The sequence below is a fragment of the Petaurus breviceps genome, unplaced genomic scaffold (genome assembly GCF_028583685.1).
Source record: "Petaurus breviceps papuanus isolate PSGF00001 unplaced genomic scaffold, PetGlider_PUasm1.0 207, whole genome shotgun sequence".
Classification (NCBI taxonomy): Eukaryota; Metazoa; Chordata; class Mammalia; order Diprotodontia; family Petauridae; genus Petaurus; species Petaurus breviceps.
In genome coordinates this window covers 14,427,284-14,446,175 of record NW_027185850.1, presented here as the reverse complement: position 1 = coordinate 14,446,175, position 18,892 = coordinate 14,427,284, and the positions used below count along the sequence as shown (strand labels likewise).

Genomic DNA, 18,892 nt, shown 5'->3' with positions numbered 1-18,892 from the left:
ATCTATCTATCTATCTATCTATCTATCTATCTATCTATCTATCTATCTATCTATCTATCTATCTCTGTCTGTCTATCTATCTGTCTGTCCATTTATTTATTTGCATATTTCATTTATTTACTTACCTATTCATTTATTTTCTTGAGGAATATAGAAAAACAAACCAGAAGATCCATACTGTACTATTTTGGGGGGACTTTTGGCGACCTCCAGAAATACGAAACTTTTCTTTGAAGAGTCATCAGTTCACAGGAGACTATCAATATATACTTTGGGAATATAACTATTGCTGCCTTCAGGTTCTTGCTGCATGAGACTTGGGAGGGACTTGGCATGCCAATCCTGTGATCTTTCGGACCCAGTATTGATGTAGGAGAGGTGAATATTTCCCAGAGTGTCATCTCTAAGTTGTCATGATAGTCACATTATCAAAGATTTCTTGGTAGTTTGGAAAGTGTGTGTGTATATACATACATACATACATACATACATATATATATATATATATATCAGCATGAGGTAGCATAAATTAAAAAGCACATAGCCCAAGGTGTTCTCTTTAGCAAAAACTAGATGTTTTGAACCTTAAAAAGCCCCGATATTGCCAGCATATAATTTTAAATCTCTTTGTATGTACATGTCACTATGGAGATGATGGTAGAGAAAGGCAAGTTTCCCTCATTTCACCCATCCTCCCTGGAAAAAAAAAAAAGACTTGTTTCACCATGTCCTCCTATTACAATGACCCATCCTGTCTTGTGGTCACCTGTTAGAGGTTTTTAAAGAAACTAATAAATACTTTGGTTTGACCAACTTAGAGATTGGAGTTTGCCAACAGGTGAAATTGATTTTGACATACATCCTTCCAAATAAGAGAGCAGTGGGTTAAATTTGGTCCGTATCTCAAATATTCAACAAATTAAATATTCTCTTGGAATTAAAAACACTAAGATTTTCCAACTCTTCCCATCCTTTATGTGCCGTTTATCGACTCTTTTCTATGATATCATCATTCTAGTGCACTCTGGTAATGTATTTTCCAGCAGATCCCCCTATCTAGGTAGGGCGGTAGGATATGTGTATGTTGGGAGCAAGGGGAAGAGATGTTCGGAAAATGACATTTAGAACGTTGCTGAGTAGGTCGAGTCACACCCTGAAGGCTTCTGGAAGATTGATTGGAAACATCACAGATCGGGCTACCTTTCGATTTGGTTTTCTTGATGTATCCCAGAATCCTCGGTAATGCCTGAACAGTGGCCAACTCGGCGGCCATTGGTTCCTACGGACCCGCAGTCATGGCAGCTTCTGCTGTGTGAGCGACAGGAGCATTGCAAAAGAAAATATTAAGGGCCCTTTGTCTGAAAACGTTTTAGGCTGGATCTAAGAGAGTCCGAGACCTGTTATTTATGGAAGGGAAGTTGCCAATTCAAATATTAGGTAGGTTGGTCAACTTACATATAACTGATTTGACAAGCATCTGCTAGAATGCTGAAGATTTGTAAACACTAAACAATGTTTTTACCTCCTTAAAAGTTTTGAGAACTTGCCAGTATTGGCAGGAGGCACAGACTCTGAAACGTGCCTTGAGCTATATGCCAAGACAATTGTGGCCTTTTTATCCAAAGCACTTATTTATTTATTTATTTATTTATTTATTTATTTATTTATTTAATCTCTCTCTCTCTCTCTCTCCCTTAAAAAAAAAAAATGAGTATCTGGTTCCAAAAATGCCTTTTTCTCGATGACTTCAACAGCGACATGCTCTGTGCCTCCTAAAATGGACGCGGTAATTGTTGCTTAGCTCTCAGGCCTTTTCTTTGGTCGGAAATTGTAATCTTTGAGAGAACACACGTGTAAATACTTGAAGAATGCTTCTGCTAATGCAGATTCAATTATCTTATTAAAGGAACAATGTTTTATTCTTTCTCAGACGCATTTGGATGCTGCAAAGTACAATATGGGATCTCGGTGCCAATTTTTTTTTTCTTGATGAGAGACATTGGAGTTATATGAATTTGATGTATTTTTTTTTCTTTTTAAGAAAACCAAAATGCAATGAAATTTGAGCACTTTCTATGAGGGTTGGCGTTCCAAGTGGTAGAGTGGGAGTGTTTTCTAGACTCTGGATTTCGGCTTCTTTGGAGTTCTTCTCTGGACCGTTTGTATAGCAACTTGGACATGCAAGGATAGCGTGGTCCAGCGTCGTCTTTGTGGGAGTTGAAGCTAATTTATGGCCAGACTGGTCCTTTAGTACATGATCTGTATCAGAATCTACAATATCCCCGGCACGTGGCAAGGTCACAATTTCATTTGTTAAGGTCGTCACCTTAGCCACCAGGCATGTGACCTTTCAGATAAAGTTAACCTTTGTTCATTAGTAGGCACTCAACCGAGAACTTTCTTGAGGTTTTGTTGAGTTTTTTTTTTTCTTCTTCCCCTAACTGCCCCAGTAGAGCTTCTGCTAAGGTAATCAGATGGTAGAAAAGATTCTGAATTAAGGGAGCTCCACTGGGTGAGAGGTCAGACTTTTTAAGGACTTGTCTAGAGGAGGGGGGTACACGGCTGTCTGCAGGCCACTGAATTGCTGTGGCCCCCCTGGGATTTCTGACAATTGTCATTAGCTGGCCTGGGAGGGAATTAAAGCTGCCCAGACAGCTGTGTGCAGATGTGGGTATATGTGTGTCTAAGTGGAAGTAGTTTTAATTTGGAGGGTTTTTAAAAAATCTTTGGATAAATGAAGCAAATGGATTATGCTCTGTTTCGTTGATATCTTTGCTAATTTTTAAAACCATCTGGGAAGCCACATCTCCTTACAAATCTTAGAGTTGTTGATGTTTCTGTAGTTTTGAGGGAGGGGATGAAGATGATGTCTGCCAGCCAGATTTGTCTTATAGAGTTATTGTTCATATTATCATGCACATAAAAGGCTATAGAAACCTTAACATTTTGTCTGCACACTTCTTATCGTCATTTCTTCTTCTCCTCCTCCCCTTCCTCCTCTTCTTCCTTCTTCTTACTGTTTCTTCTGCACTGGACTGCCTTCACTTTCCTCAGGGTCATAGTATCCCAAGTGGCCTTACCCTTCAACCTGAAAGATACCGCTTGGTTGCTTTTCTTTAGACGTGAGCGGCTGTACACACTATGAGATAATGGAGGAGAGGCCTTCATTTAAAAGTAACTGTAATACTAGTTATAACAACAGCAGCAAAAAATGGGACAGCCTTTTGGGTGCTTTATGATTCACTAAGATTTTTATTTACTTTATTCCATTTGGACTTTCCACCAAATCCTGTGAGGCAAGGGCCATTTTTAGCCTCATTGTCCAGCTGAGGAAACCAAAGCTTAGGAGCGAGCTGCCTTGGCCGGGGAGATGGGCTTCAAACTCACATCCTCTCTCCCTCTTCTCCACAGCTCTGTCTTTTAGCAAAAACACTTTTCAGTTCTTCTGTCTTTCTTTTTGCCTGCATTTGCATCTCTAGTGATTTTTGGTGCACGGTAAGCATTTAATACATACTTCCTGCCCTGCCTTGTAATGCAGAAGGAGCACATCTTCCTTGGAGAGGGCAATGTTTTCGAGCTGCTATTACTGGTAGTAATGCTATTGACCCCTCTCCCTTTCCCCACCGGGGCGGCAACAGAGTTGGGAAAGGGCTGAAGGAGATCCCTTGAGTTTCTGAGAAAGCTTAGAAACCTTGGTTGTGCCTCATGAAAGTCTGTACCTGTCTGGACTCTCATTGCACACCTTCTCACCAATACATCTCATTAACCCCCTAGGATGGGGCGAAAGCTAACTTGAAATCATTCCAGTGGTGCCCTGGCTTGTCTCCAGCTTGTCCCACTTTTGTGCCTTTAAGGCTCATGTCCGATTCTTCTATTCTGATGGATTTGCAGATGATTTTTTTGGCTTCTTGCTTACCATTCCTTCATACAGTATTATAGAAAGCCATGATATGCAGTCAGACCAGATGGCCATGTTGACAGATTGAGAATCTGCTTCCCACTGCTAAAGAGCAGGTGTAAGATCAGGAGTGTGTATGTGTGTGTGTGTGTGTGTGTGTTTGTGCATGCATGTACACATCCAAGTTGTGTGTAGAATGATCCTTAGAATGGTCTGCAGTGATCAACATGTAAAATTTCAAAGTCATGTTCCAGTGGTAGATTTAACATCTTAAATAATAAACACCTACAGGGGCCCATTATAAATCTTCTTTCTACAGGAATAATGATAATGACGATAATAATAGTTTTATATAGTATGTGAAGCTTTGCTAAATGCTGTCCTTGTGTCATACCATTTGGTTTCCACAACAGCCTTGGGAGATTGTGCTCCTGTTATCCCCATTTTACAGATGTGGATAAACTGAGGCTGGAAGAGGGCTCGTGATTTGCCCAGGGTCACACAGCTCGGAAGTGTCTAAGGCCACATTGGAACTCAGGTCTTCCTGACTGCTGTCTGAGTCACCAACAAGACCTAACAATAACGTTAGGATTCTGGGTTGCTGGTGGTAGTGGTTTTTGTTAGGAGGTACATGCAAGGGATCTGTGGTATAGAATCTGGTCTCCAGCTACTAAAAAGACCTTCCATTGATACAGCTGTGCAGCTCAGCTCCTTTGAAAGTGGTTTGAAGTACAGAGAATGAGTTGAATTGCCTGGGGCGGTCAAATGAGCAGGGCCTGAACTCCAGGTCTGTCCTGACTCCCACCCAGGTTGCCTCTCTACCCACTGTGGCACACTACTTCCTTTGACCAAATTCCTCATTAAGATTCTTAAACAAGAAGAGAGATATGTATTCGTGTACATCCGTGAGAGCTGGCATAGATCAGAAAAGATCATGAGTGCCAGTGGGTCTCCAGGCAAGTCAGTTCAACACCAGAGTCCTCAGTTTCCTCACCTGTAAAAGAGGAAGGTTGGACTGGATAGCTTGCCAGACCCCTTTCAGAAGGACCTTTCCTAGAAGTATGCATCCAAATCCTCACCCAGACTCAGAGCTCTGACTTTGACTACCCCAAAGACGGACTCTGGTTTGGAAAGTGGATTGATCGAGTGCCTGAGGTGGAGGAGAAGCCAATGGATTTTGGCGATCAGAATCTAGCCTGGGACACAGCTGGTTTTTTCTTCCCATTGTAATGAAGAGGGCACGTTCCCCTACTGACCCAAACCCAAAGCAAGAGTGCACCGCGTGACAGCTGCCTGATCAAGGCCTTTTGAAATTGCCTTCTTTTGTCAATAACTAGCACTCCCAACCAACCAAACTGGCTGCAATCTGCTTTTGACATTCTGGGTGATTTGAGGACAAAGATTTTATATATATATATATATATATATATATATATTATATTGATAGAGACATAGCCCTCTCTCTCTAGATGTAGATCTGTGTATACATATGTACATGTGTGTCTTTGCACATATGTAAAACACACGTGTGTGTGCCACATATATGGCACATGGCCATCATTTTGCAAACCTTCATTACTATATAAACACTCACTATTATCGTTGTTGTCATTATTACCCCTATAGACAGAAGATTGGTAACAGGCCCCTGGAGCCGTATGTTATTGAAAACATTAATTCTACCACTGGAGCATGATTTGGAAATTTGGCGTTTTGATCATTGCATGCCCTCTAAGCAGTGTTCTGTGCACCGCTTGTTTGTGTACACATATGGACACACACGCTCCCTCCTGATGTATACATGTACAGATACGTATGGGTTTTCCCATCTTGTTGAGGAAATGGCCTTGATTCTAGGCCAGAGAGAATGTGTCTGTCCCAGACAAGGAGAGAAGGGACCGTGTCACCTCCATGACTGGAGCTCTTGAATGGAGGTCAGCCCATTTACAGCTATGAGGTCTGCGTGTTGGGAAAAAAATTTCCGAGTTCTGTTGGCTGGCTTTGCCTTCCCAACTTACTGCCCTTTTTATATTTCCCTTCTTTTCCACCCAATGATGAACAGCATTAATTTAAATCTATTTAAGGCGAGTGTGGGAGAAACCACAGGCTTTGTTGTGGTCGCTGCTGTACACAGTAGGGCTGGGTGTTTCCCTTGGTGCAGCCCTCAAGCTGCTTCCACAGGGCCCAGAGCAGCGTGGCCGCCTTTTAAGTCATGCACAGAAGCAGTAGCTGGTCTAATTGTTCACAAATGTCAATATGGATTATTGAAAACAATTTTGAGAATTGGATGGGGAGACAATACAAAGATTCAGCTACAGTAGTGGGCCCAGCACTTGGTTGGTTAGCAGCCATCACTGTTTTTCCTGAGGAGTACTTGTGTATTAGGCAGAGTGTGGTATAGAGAATGGGCGTTAACTCTGAAATTGAACAGGTTTGTAAAGTCTAGTGTAGGGTGTGTGTGTGTGTGTATTTGTGAGAGAGAGAGGGGGAGAGAGAGAGACAATGTGTGTGAGAGAAATGAGTATATATGTGTGAGAAAGAGAAATGAGAGTGAAAGTCTGTGTGTGAGAAATGTGTGTGAGAGAAAATGAGAGTGAAAGAATACATGCATGCATGTGTGTATGTGAGTGTGTGAGAGAAATGACTGTATGTGTATGTGTGAGAGAAATGAGAGTGAAAGTCTGCGTGTGAGAAATGAGTGTGTGTGAGTGTAAAAGTGTTTGAGAAATGAGTGTGAGTGTATGTGTGAGAAAGAGAAATGAGAGTTAAAGTCTGTGTGTGAGAAATGAGTGTGTGTGTGTGTGTGTGTGTATGTGTGTGTGTGTGTGTGTAAAAAGATACTTAGAGGGACGGCTAGGTGGCACAGTGAGTAAAGTGCCTCCCCCCCCCGAGTCAGGAAGACCTGAGTTCAGTTCCAGCCTCAGACACTTAACACCCACACAAAAAAAACTAGCCGTGTAACCTTGGACAAGTTACTTAACCCCAAGTGCCCTCCAAAAAGGCCAAAAAAAAAAAATACTTAGAGCCTCAAACTCAAGGGTCCACCTGGAGATCCAATGAAAAGTTTCTTTTTCTTTAGTGAAGGGATGATTTGGGTACTAGAGAGCCCAGGTCAACTTGGAGACAGGAGAAATTGGTTTTGATGCTTACATCTTTGATGCTTACTTGCTGTGTGACTACAAGCAAGTCATCTATCCTTTCTGATCTTCAGTTTCCTCATCTGCTAATTGGGAATAATGATATCCATCCCTTAGGGTTGTTGTGAGGCTCAAATGTGATAATGTTTGTAAAGCACTTTGTTTTTAAAAGAATTTTTACCGTTTTCTCCCTTTTTGATGGCACCAGCATTTCTCTATATGCTCCTTCCTTTTCTCCATCCCAGAGATCCTTATAACAAAGCGGATTTTAAAAAAAAGTTCTGCAGAATGAATATATTGGAATAGCCTGCCGTTAAATGGATGTTCCGTACCCATGCTACACTGTGTCTGTAAAGAAGTTGGGTGGAGTTTGTAGTGTGAAGACACTTGGTAAGCCTTTCAAGTCCTGGATAGAGGCTGGGAAAGCCATTCCTTCATACTGCCTGCATAGCCTGGTTTCGGAGCAAGGCAGTTTTAGGGGCCGATGAAATCATGATTTTATGGATTTAAGAGGGTTACTTCCCTTAGGAAAGGGATGCAAAATCTTACAGATTTTCAGTTGGTTCTCAAGAATTAGATGAAGAAACATCAGAGCAATTCCATGCTCCCTCCCTTTATGATCTGCTCTTCTCCACCCTTCACCCTCATGGCCCAAAAGGTAACAAGGACAAGGACTGTCTTTCTGTGGTTCGGTGAGTGCTGAATTAGGGGTTAGGGAGCCTGGTACTTACACCCTGTGTGACCGGGGGCATATCATTTCCCCTTTTGGAACCTCAGTTTCCTTACCTGTAAAAGGCAGGGCTTGGACCACATGATTCCTAAATTCTTGTATAACTCTAAATCAAGAACCCCTTTTGCCCGCCAATAAGGAGAAAAGGTACCCACTTCCCCTAGAGCAGTTACATGATCCCAGCTTCCCAGAATTCAGCTGGAATCTCAAAGCTGGATCATGGACTGGAGATACTCATTTCTTGTAAAGGCCTTAGATCCAAGGTTTTTCCTGACTCTCCACAAGCTTCATCCCCAGTCATAGTCTCTCTTTTTCTCTGCTCCCACCCAGTCAGTTCTTGGGGTTCGGTGTAGTAATCCACATGGGAAAGTGGTATACTTTGCCTCCTGGAGTTACTGTTCTGTTACTGTAGCAATTAAATCGCAGGCCAGAAACTGTCTCCTTTTTGTCTGTCTTTCTGTGCCTGGGATAGTGCCCAGCACGTGCTAGGTGCTTCGTAATTACTCCATTGGTTGAATGACTGATTTATTGATTGACCAAGCCTTAATTAAAAGGGAGAAACAATCGTGATAACTCATGGTTGACAAAAAGGCTAACTTTCCAGAGAGGGGCCGCTTCCTTCCTGGTTCTAACTGGATTCAGAAAATTGTAGTGCAGAAGCACCAACATTTGTCCTCATCCATACCCAATTCATGTCTTTTTGTGCAAACTTCAGTGCAGATATAATCTAAAGAAAACACTTGATTTGTGGTGCTGAGACCTGACTAATTCAGACCATTAATTGAGAAGGAATCAGGGACAAGGGGAAACTGTGTATCAGTTACTTTTAATCATCTGATTCTAGATCCAGGGTGGGAACGGACTTCACTTGACTTCACTACCCTTGCTCCATTTTGCAGATGAGAAAGCTGAGGCCAAGAGAGGGGAAATGGCTTGTCTAAAGACCCACAGCAGAGAGAGAGATTTAAATTGGGGTCCTCAGACTCCAGGGCTGGGACTCCTTCCCATTTATCATCCTGCCTCCTCTTCTTTGGAAAGCTTTAATTTTCATCTACTTAATGACACCCCACAGCTCCTCTCATCTTGCACCCACCTTCTATGGAAGGAAAATGGAAATTGGTGGTGAATTTGGTGAAGAGAATAGGAGTGAATGAATGAGTGGATGAATGAGTGAAAATGAATTTATTGTTCCTTATGTGCCAGGCACTGGGGATGGGAATAGTATCTGCTCTTAAGGGGATCACACTCTATTTCGGGGAGACAGTGTATAAAAGAAAGTTTAGTTTCAGGACAAATGAAGCCCTTGAGGGTGCAGTGGTGGCTTAGGTTCCAAACTCCCCCCTTTTTAATTCTCCTTAGTTATTTATTAAAATAAAAGGCCCTCCACCCTCTTTACCTGCCTCTCTCCCCTTCTTTTCCCCCCAGAGAGACTTATAGTTGAGATTCTTTTGTATTGAATTCAAATCTCATCAGTCACATGGTGAGATTTTGTCAAAGCTGGAGAGGAGGACATGGGTCCTGAGGCCATCAGCCTTGGGTTAGCTTCTGGACTGGACCCAGGCTCTTCCTTGTCTTCAGATAGCAGGTGTTTAGCATGTTTCAGAAGCCTCTTTTTATGGACAAGTTTGGTGGGTGGATGGAGTGGTCCTGAGTAAAGCCATAGGTTTCAGTTAGGCTTTGAGATGGCACCTGGCATTAAACCTTGGAGGTGGACATTATTATTCCCAGTGAGTATCAGAGAAGTCACATTACTTTCTTGGAGTCACACAGCTGTCTCCAAGCCCACAATGACATCTTCCTTTGAGAAGATCCATGTTTACTGAGCCTTTGTCCTTTGGTTCTCCCATCCCTGTGAGGTGACCAGGATAGGCAGGGTGGTATTCTTCCTGTGCTACTGACATGACTTGCTTGGAGCCATGTAGAGAATAGCCTTTACACTCAGCTCTTGGAGCTGGATCTGGAACACACTGGAGTCCAATATTCCTTTTTTTGTTGTTCAGTCCCATCTGACTGTCTCTGGCCCCATTTGGGGGTTTTCTTGGTAGAGATACCAGAATGGTTTGCCATTTCCTTGTCCAGCTCATTTTACAGATGGAGAAACTGAGGAAAACAAGGTTAAATGACTTGCCCAGGGTCACACAGCTAGTAAGTGTCTTGGGCTGGATTTGAACTCAGGCCCAGCCCTCCATCCACTGTACCACTCAGCTGCCCCCAATGCTCCTTAGTAATTTTTATGTGTTTAGAGTAGACCTAATTCTGATATTCCTTGATATTTATAGAGGCATCAACTCTGTTTAAGCATGTTATAGAAATACATAGACTCTACCCCATGGAGTATGGCCTCATATGAATTGATTCTTAAAACCAATTTGAAAATACCCAGATTTTAAGAGGGGAAGATGTAATTGTATGAAGAGAATGTTGATGACTTTCAACTGAGTTTCATATGGAGAAAAGAGAAAAGGGAAGCGGGGACAGATTTAATTTTAATGCATTTAAATGACTTGATGTGAGCAGCTTGGGGTGTTTTTGCTACTACAGACTTCCACAAGCTTAGCTATGAATGATTTCAATGAAAAAGTGAAAAGCCCTGCCTGGGCTTGAGAGATTGAGAGACTGGGAATTCTTAGCTTGTCTGGGAAGATGGTTTATGTGACATTCTTTTGTGTGAGTTATAGTTATTTATGCCTCTACATCGAGGGAAAATTTGAAAGGAGCCTGCTAGGCTCTTGTCAACTGATGCCTAAACATTTGGGCAATCCAGGGCAGGGGGGTCCTCTCCCTTCTTCCACAGCAGCCCTCAAGCCCGTCCCTGTCATAACCTTTATTTTGAAAAATATTGATAGGCCATCTGTATGGCCAATGCCCAGCACATAGTAGGCCTTTGATAAATGCTTGTTGACTTATATGTTTGCCCATTTTCAGGAAGGGGCAAACTGAGGTCATAGGCTTATTGAATACAGATTGTCTAATTCAGACCTCTCATTTTATAGCAGAGGAAATTGAGACCCATGGAAGGGAAGGTCATGGAAGAAATAAATGTCTGAGCTGAGGTTCAAACACTGGACCTTTTCTACTGTCCCACACTGCTGTGAGGTCCGTGGATAACAGGCAGCTTTGATGTGTTAAGGGGCCAGGTGGCAGAAAGGCACTGTGGTGTAGGGGATGGAGTGGTTAACTTGGAATCAGAAAGACCTGCTGGGAAATCTCAGTTCTGCTGATCGTTAGCTGAGAGAGCACTGGCATTCACCCTGTGAGCCTCCAGGAGCTCTTCTGGGAGTGAGGATAACACCTTCTACAGGTATGAGATGGGAATCCCATGTGTAAGGTACTTTGTCAACTTCTAAGAGCAAAATACACCAGCTGTTATTACCATTGTTGTAAATGAATCAATCAACAGGATTGGGGGGATAGAATTGGGAGGATGTGGCACCGCTAACAGCATTGCTTGTGTGACCTTGGGTTAGTCACTTATATTCCCTTGCCTCTCTGAAATGAGAGGAATCAGACTCTTTGAGGCCCTTTCCAACTCTAAATCTGTTAGGAACTGTTGATTCTTAACCACCAGTCAGCCCGTCCAATCCACCACATGCATTTTTATGTAGCTACTAAGTGACTTCTCAGGACTGGTGGGAAGTAGACAGATATGGTCAGATGTTGACAGTTTTTTCAGTTTGTGACTATAGATTCAGTTATTGTTTTTTTTTTTTTTTAAAGAGGGCTCCTTCCTTATGATCAGTGGCCTATGGGAGGGGGTAGGGGAATGAATATGGCAATAAAGATACTTTTTTTTTAATGAAGACCCTTTAAAAATTGTACGTGTGACTGTGAGCAGCTGCCCCTGCCAGGCTGTTGTCTCTGTTGCCATGGTTTGGGTGCCTTTTTTTTCCCCCTTTTTTGTAATTGTGTCAGAACCTGATTGGGCCGCGCAACACGTTCATACTATTGGGTGAGATGTATCTATGGTGAGTCACAAAATCTCATCTGATTGGTTGGATTTTGGACAGGGAAAAATAGTTGGCATTGGATGGCCTAGGAACCGTGGTGCTATATTGTTAAATCGAATTTATCGGTTAAAATTATGGACCTGCTTTTCAGGGTGTGAAATTTGGTAGAGGTAATTTTCCCTAATAAACTGACCCCATCCCCCTCCCTCATCATTTTATGGCCCTGAGTCTAAAGGAGATCCCTTCCCTAGACCCATGTGACTGTGAGAAGCAATGGAGTGTTGGACACATGGGGGCCCATCACAAGCAGGCCCAAGGCTTCCATTGCCTCTCAGGGGATCTGACTCTGCAGCCCCATTGGGGAGACAAATTCCCATCGCCTTCTGAAATGACTTGGCTGCAAAAGGACCATCAGATTAAGGTCAAAGGGAGGGAGGGCCACAGACAGATGGATTGTTCTGAGCACAACCTCATGGCAAATTTGAATATTTAATGAAATTGAGAGGTGATGGGAGCTAACTAAAAGTGAGGTATTGAGACTTTCTCCAGGTTCTCAGGATAGGCTTCATTTCACTCTTCTTGCATTGAGATCACTACAATAAATATTCTTCATGTAGACACTATTGCAGATGCTGTCAGTGAATATTCTGAACCTTTTTTCTTTTATACTTTTTTTCTATTTAGGAATAAGAGAAGTTCAAGTTCCAGGCTTCACATTTTGAGATGAATTTTTTTTAACATTTGTTATTATTAAAATATAAACAACAGTGAAATATAGATAGACCATAGAACCCAATGTGTGTCTGTGTTGCTTAGAGGCAGCAGTGTAGTAGACCTCGAGTCAGGGCAGACCTGGGTCCGAATCCCACTTCTCTTACTTCTGGAATCTCTCTAGGCCTTAGTTTGCTCATCAGCAAAATGGGGATAATCCTACCTAGTAAGATGCTTGTCAGGATCAGATGAGATAATGTACGTACAGCACGTTGTACAATTAAAGCACCATATTCAGGTCACTTCTTATTATGAGAGATCATATTTGCTTTTCATAACTACTTTCTGAATGTCAGTTACTATGTTTATCATTGTTATAAGATGGTAGATTTGGAGTGCTTGGTGAACCTCACGCTGTTAGAGGAGTGCTGGTTATGTTGGTCTGCTTCTGAGATTTCACCGATTTGGGAATTTCTGGTGTGGAAATAACTTTCACTGATGTCCATTGATGACTCCTGTCACTTGGAGTCATAGGAGAGTATCTGAGGCTTAGTTTAAAAAGTCTTAAAAACCCTCTGAAGTTTAATGATCTGACCAGGGTCTCCCATCCGGTGTGCATCCAACACTGGTCTGCGACTCATATCTTCCTGGAGCCAAGGACAGCCTTCTATGCACTCACTACACCTGTGTATGAAAAAAAATAATCATAGAACATTCCCCAAATATAAGATAAAAAATTTCTGTGTTACGTGTTATTGTTATTATTTGTTATTGGTTTGGACCTCTGATTTCACTCATGTAGGGAACTTTCCAGGGAAGATATTTTGTCTGCCAATGCTCATCAGCAGCCGATTTGCAGTTTCTTGTCTTAAGATGGTTGCTTGGGATCCCTGAGAAGGGAGATGACTCCCATAACCAGGCTGTGTCAGAGGCAAGATTTGAACCTGTGTCTTTCTGAGTCCAAGGATGATTCTTGAACCACTACTTCCTGTCATTATAATGAGTATTGTTTTCATTCTTCTCATCTTATGTTAAGTCGGATTTGGAGAAGCAGAGAGATGTGGTTCTGTTATTGTTCCTTTGTGCTGAATGTTGGGGAACTGTTTTGCAGGTGGATTAAATGATTGCTTTTTAAAAAATGGAATAAAAAAAACTAGGAAGGGAACTCAGCTACTCTAGGCTCCCAGAAAGAGTTTTCACGATGGCTCCAGTGGCAGACAAGATGCTGTGGACCTCATCCTGTCCCAAGGTGGTTTGGATCTCTGCTCCCTAGTTTCTATATTTGGAGAACTTTTCATTTCATGTTGTTAGGGTGTTGTGCATATTTGGTTTGACATATATTAAAAATGTTCTTAAATTCGACTGTTATCACGATTATCACTTTTATTTGGTTCTCATCTTTTTTCCTAAAAAAAAGGGAAGCATGCTCTAAGGGTTACAAAGCACATGTAAGTACTATTTATCTATCATCATCAGCGTTGGAAGGGAATTTCAGCATATCTTCATTTTACATGTGAGGAAGATCAGGCAAGAGAGGTGTGTTTTGTCCAGCTTTGGACAGGTAGCAAGGGTCAGACCAGGAATCTGAATTCTGATGTTGTAACTTTCAGCCCCTCAGCCTCTTGATGGAATTCAGATAGAAGGGGACATTAGGACAAGTCCTTTAGCTATGAAAGATTTTTCTTTTCTTTTGGTGTAATGCTCATGATCATTGCATAGAAGGAGAGGCCGTTATTTGGCTATTGGTGACGTTTGAGTGAGGTCATTTTTCCTTCTTGGAACATCTGATTAAAAAAATAGACCCAGTTGGACTTGTTTTGGGGGAGGGAGGAATTCATTTGGTTGCTTTTCCTTCTATATTTATTTCTTTTTAGGGGTAGATTTTCTGTTTTAGGAAAAGCAGTTTCAAGTAACTTCTGAGAATGACTTCTTTGTAACTGGATGCCATTAACAGCATAACTGTTGTTGGGAGTTCCTGTCCGGGAAAGATAGTGGGTCCTTGCTATGCTCGATTGTGTGGCCTCTTAATGGCTTCATTAGGAATATAAGGCCTCCCCCGATGAACCTTGTGGTGATTGAGTCCCCAAACCAAGAGTCTCCATGTAGTTGGGAGAGCCTTCTGGAGTGGCTTGAATTAAGTGTTTTTGCCTTAGCTCCCTGCCTAGAGAATGGCCATCTGGATTTAGAAAAATCGGATTTGAACTTGGCCTTTTGCTGTTCAATAAAACAAAGCCAGGAGGGATGGCGAGAAAAGGGTGCCATCGCATGGGCCTTGGCTCCTGGGAGGGCCCTTTGGAGAAAGAAGATATTGATGCTTTAAGGTCCTGGACTCAAGAGTGTATTGTTTTTGACTTTTGCTTTCTAGACTCAGGAAAAAGATGAGGAATATGCAGAAATGGATAAATGTATTTCTTTGTACAGTCACCACCTACATTTAGTTTTCAAAGCTACTGGGACCCTTGATTTCTTGGAAAGGCTAGAGATTCCATCCAGAAAGCATTGTGAGTCGACCACAAGGGAAATGGTCACTTTGGCGTGGGAAGCACTGATATCGAGGCATGGGCTCCTGGAATGGGTAGGCATAATTTAGCAACTCTGAAGTTGTGTTTGTAGTTTTCTGGTACGGTGAAAATTAGAGAAGTGCTTAGGTTACCTTTGCACCAAGTCAGCAATGAAATAACTGGGGATGGATTCCAAGGTGGGTTGACCTTATACTGAATTCTCCTCTGTAACAGAATTAGAGTGAGGACACAGTAGAGGGGTTCCATGAGATCTAGATCTTGTGAGATCCTCAGAGGTTATGTAGGCCAATCCCCTTATTTTATAGGCAGCTAAATGGTGCAGGACCTGAAACCAGGGAGACCTGAGTTCAAATGCAGCCTAAGATATAATAGCAGTGTGACCCTGGGTAAGTCACTTACCTTCTGCCTACCTCTATTTCCTCATCTGTAAAATGTGGGTAATATTAGCAATTTTGAAGATAATATTAGCAGTTTTGAAGATAAAAAGGTGTTTTTGTTCTCAGGTTTTATTCTCTATTTTGATCCTCGGTTTGGAAACCTAACCTTTGTCATAAGTCCTTTGTCTTGTCATAACTTTTGTCATATGCCCATCATTTTCAGTGCTTCTTCTCGTTCTAATATTTTTTCAGATTTTTCTCCCCATTTTGAAATGAGCAGTGAGCTTGCTAGCCAGGTGACCTTGGATAAGTCATTTTTCCTCTCTGGGTCTCAGTTTCCTCATTACTAAGATGAGAAGAGTCGGGTCAAAATAAAACATCCTCTAAGCCAGTTCATTAATTGTTTAAGTTAATTAAATTAATCACCTGCCAGATTTTCAGTAGGGGCCAAGTTAGGACTCCCTAGGGATCTTTAAGACTTCCATGCTTCTGTCTGGGATCTGGGCAGTGAACTTCAACCCTCAGACAAAGGAGGATAGATTAGAGCGGCCTTAGTATGCTTGGTCTAGTTCTCTGAGTCAGGCTTTCTGGGGTCTCTCCTAGAACAGGCCTGACAGGCATTCCAAACTGAACTGGGGTTAGGTTGGTCTCTCTCTAGCCTTTTAAATTACTTTGAAAATTTTTAAATTCTTACTTTTTATGGTTAAAAAAGAAACTTTTTGTAGTGTTATAGATTATTCAGAGAAAAAAATAACTTTAATGTTTTCCCCTTCGGACTCCATTCACCCAAATGTATATTAACTAAAAGTTTTCTTCTTCTCCTGGGAAAATTCGGGGATTGCTGGGGATCTGGACTGTCACTGGCTCCTTTTGGGCCTTAGTTTCCTTTTCTGTATAATGGAGATATTCGACTCAGTTTGTTTTAAGATCCTTTTGAGCTCTGTGTTTGTGGTCCTGTAAATGACTTCCCCTTTGTGGGTCTTTTTAATCTTTCCAGGCTCTGACATCCTCTGTTCTAAGATTCCTCCCAGCCCTAACATTCCGTGTTCTAGGACATTTCCGAGCTCTGACATTCCATGTTCTGGGGCCCTTCTCAGCTGTGACACTGGTGCCCCTCAAACTTAACATCTTCTGCTTTTACCTTACCACAGTAGCACTAATCAATAATTCTGTTAGCTTACTTTCATTTCAGTGGCATGCTGATGACCATGATAATGATGATTAGCATAAAATTTTATTGTTAATAATAATTAGTGACAATGTAACAGGGCTCTTAGGTTTACATAGGACGTTATATAAATTATCTGATAACATTCTCCTGACCACCCTCTCAAGAGCCTGGTGATGCAAGAACTGTGCTTTCCCAGTTTACAAATGAAAAAACTGTTGCCTGGGGAAGGTAAAAGGTCATAGGGCAGACCAGAGGTTCCAGGCCAGAAACTCCCCAGCCCACTGCATAGCCTTCTCTGTCACACTGCCCTCCTCCCCTTTACTATTTTACGTACAAAGGATTATCAATGTTCTTTCAAATTTCTTGGAACTCAGGAGGTTGTAATGGCAATAGTAATTAATTAAGAACTAGTAAGATTTAGGACTGACTCCTAGCTTTTAATCTTTGCTTTGTTTTTTAAACTTTATATTAAATAAAGCATCTGAGTTCCTAAGGGATCTTCACCACATATCAAATGAGGTTATATATATGGATATATGTTTATGGGGCACTCGTCAAACATTAGAGCACTATGTAATGGTGCTGTTATTTTAGGTATTATTAGTTATTATCACATTATCTCATTTGATCAGCCTGAAAGTCCTGTGAGGTAGGCTGGGTGTAGTAGGCAGCATTATTATCCATATTATATGCTTATTTTGTAGGGGAGGAAATGAAGGCTCAGAGAGGTTAAAATGCTTTGCCCCAGGTCAGGAATAATTTTGTTTCTGGCTCTGTGTCCCTAGCATCAAGCAGAGTGCTGTGCTCCAAGTAGGCTGAGGGAGTGGTGTTTGAAAGAGGGGAGGCCAGTCTGGCATCTAGGCCTTTCCTTGCTAGACTTAGGGTCTTTCTGGCTGAGCCTCTGCCTCCCTCTTAGCTGAACTACTAAGTTTGTGGCTAGGACAGAAGGGGCTTTATCAGCGACTACAGACCAGCTTTGGTATAAAAAGTACTCTGTAAGTGCAGAATTGTGAGAAGTCCTTAATTCATTCCCTCATCAAGTTGAATACTGTGTAGGAGGCTGGAGATGAGAGTGCTTTAAGGTCTGGCCTCAGGAGTTCGTGAACTCGGTAGCTGGCACCTGGTACAGGGACCTGGGGGAGTGACCACGGACCATTAGAAATGGTTTGTGACCTGGACTGAGTTAAGCTAATCTTTTCCCAGTGACTCATAATGGCAGCTTCTACTGTTGAAACTAACCAGATAATAAGCAACTGGGAAACTTACCAGGGAATAGTTTGCCAGTTAATAGCCAGCTCTTCACCTACCTGGTCCAGCCCTCTGTCTCTCATGATTGGTTAATTCTCTGAACCTTTAAGATTTTCAGAGTGTATGATTTAAATAAGAAAATTACAAAAAACCAGCATTCTTTCAACCAGTCCCAGGAGTTTTTTAGTTTTTTTTTTTTTTTAAGGAACTCTTCCCTGTTTCCTGGCATCTATATGTTAAATGCTGAGGATTTAATCTCTGTCTTTGAGGAGCTTACGTTCTAATGGGGAAGACTGTGACCACAGATTAAAAATGTATACAGCATAAATGTAAAGTTAATAAATACATAAACACATAGGATGTCCCAAAAGTCTTAGTTCAGTCTTAAACTGAGCAAAGACTTTTAGGACATTGTGTATTAGGTTATAGTACTACTTAATCTGATGAATCTAGTTATTTTATAGCTTTTTTAAAAAATTAAATGTAAATTTTATGATTTGTTTACTTGGGACATTTTATTTTTTCTTAATATTTGTAAGAGATTCAAGAAGGTCCAGGGTCTCCAGTTTTTATTATTTGTTGCTTCTTTGGGAGCATTTTCTCCAAAGAAACATTAGCACAGGCATGACCTTAAAATATTAAGGTTCATCTTGCTCATTTTTTCAGAATAAAGAATGAGTGGCTCCTTAGGAAAAAATAAGACGATAAAATCAATCCATTAGTCAGTGAAAATTTTTAAAAAAGGAAAGGGGGATAGAGGTGATTGGGATTAAGTCACAGTCAGATCATGTGAAGAAGCCCAAAATTGAAATACCACTTTTACAAAACCTTCTCAAATGTGTATTTAGTAGATTCAGACAGAAAGGAGAGAGAGAGACAGAGAGAGAGAGACAGAGAGAGAGAGAGAGAGAGACAGAGAGAGAGACAGAGAGAGACAGAGAGAGAGAGAGACAGAGAGAGAGAGAGACAGAGAGACAGAGAGAGAGATAGAGAGAGACAGAGAGAGAGACAGAGGCAGAGAGACAGAGACAGAGAGACAGAGACAGAGACAGACAGAGAGAGACAGAAACAGAGACAGAGACACAGAGACAGAGACACAGAGACAGAGAGAGAGAGAGAGAGAGAGAGAGAGAGAGAGAGAGAGAGAGAGA

The 18,892-nt window shown here is 41.7% G+C and overlaps 1 protein-coding gene across 10 annotated transcripts in view; it reads left to right on the top strand.

Annotated features, from left to right (window-relative positions):
- LOC138164915 (nuclear factor 1 A-type) overlaps positions 1-18,892 on the top strand; it is a 462,063-nt gene that overhangs the window by 7,032 nt on the left and 436,139 nt on the right. The gene's annotated exons all lie outside the window — the stretch shown is intronic.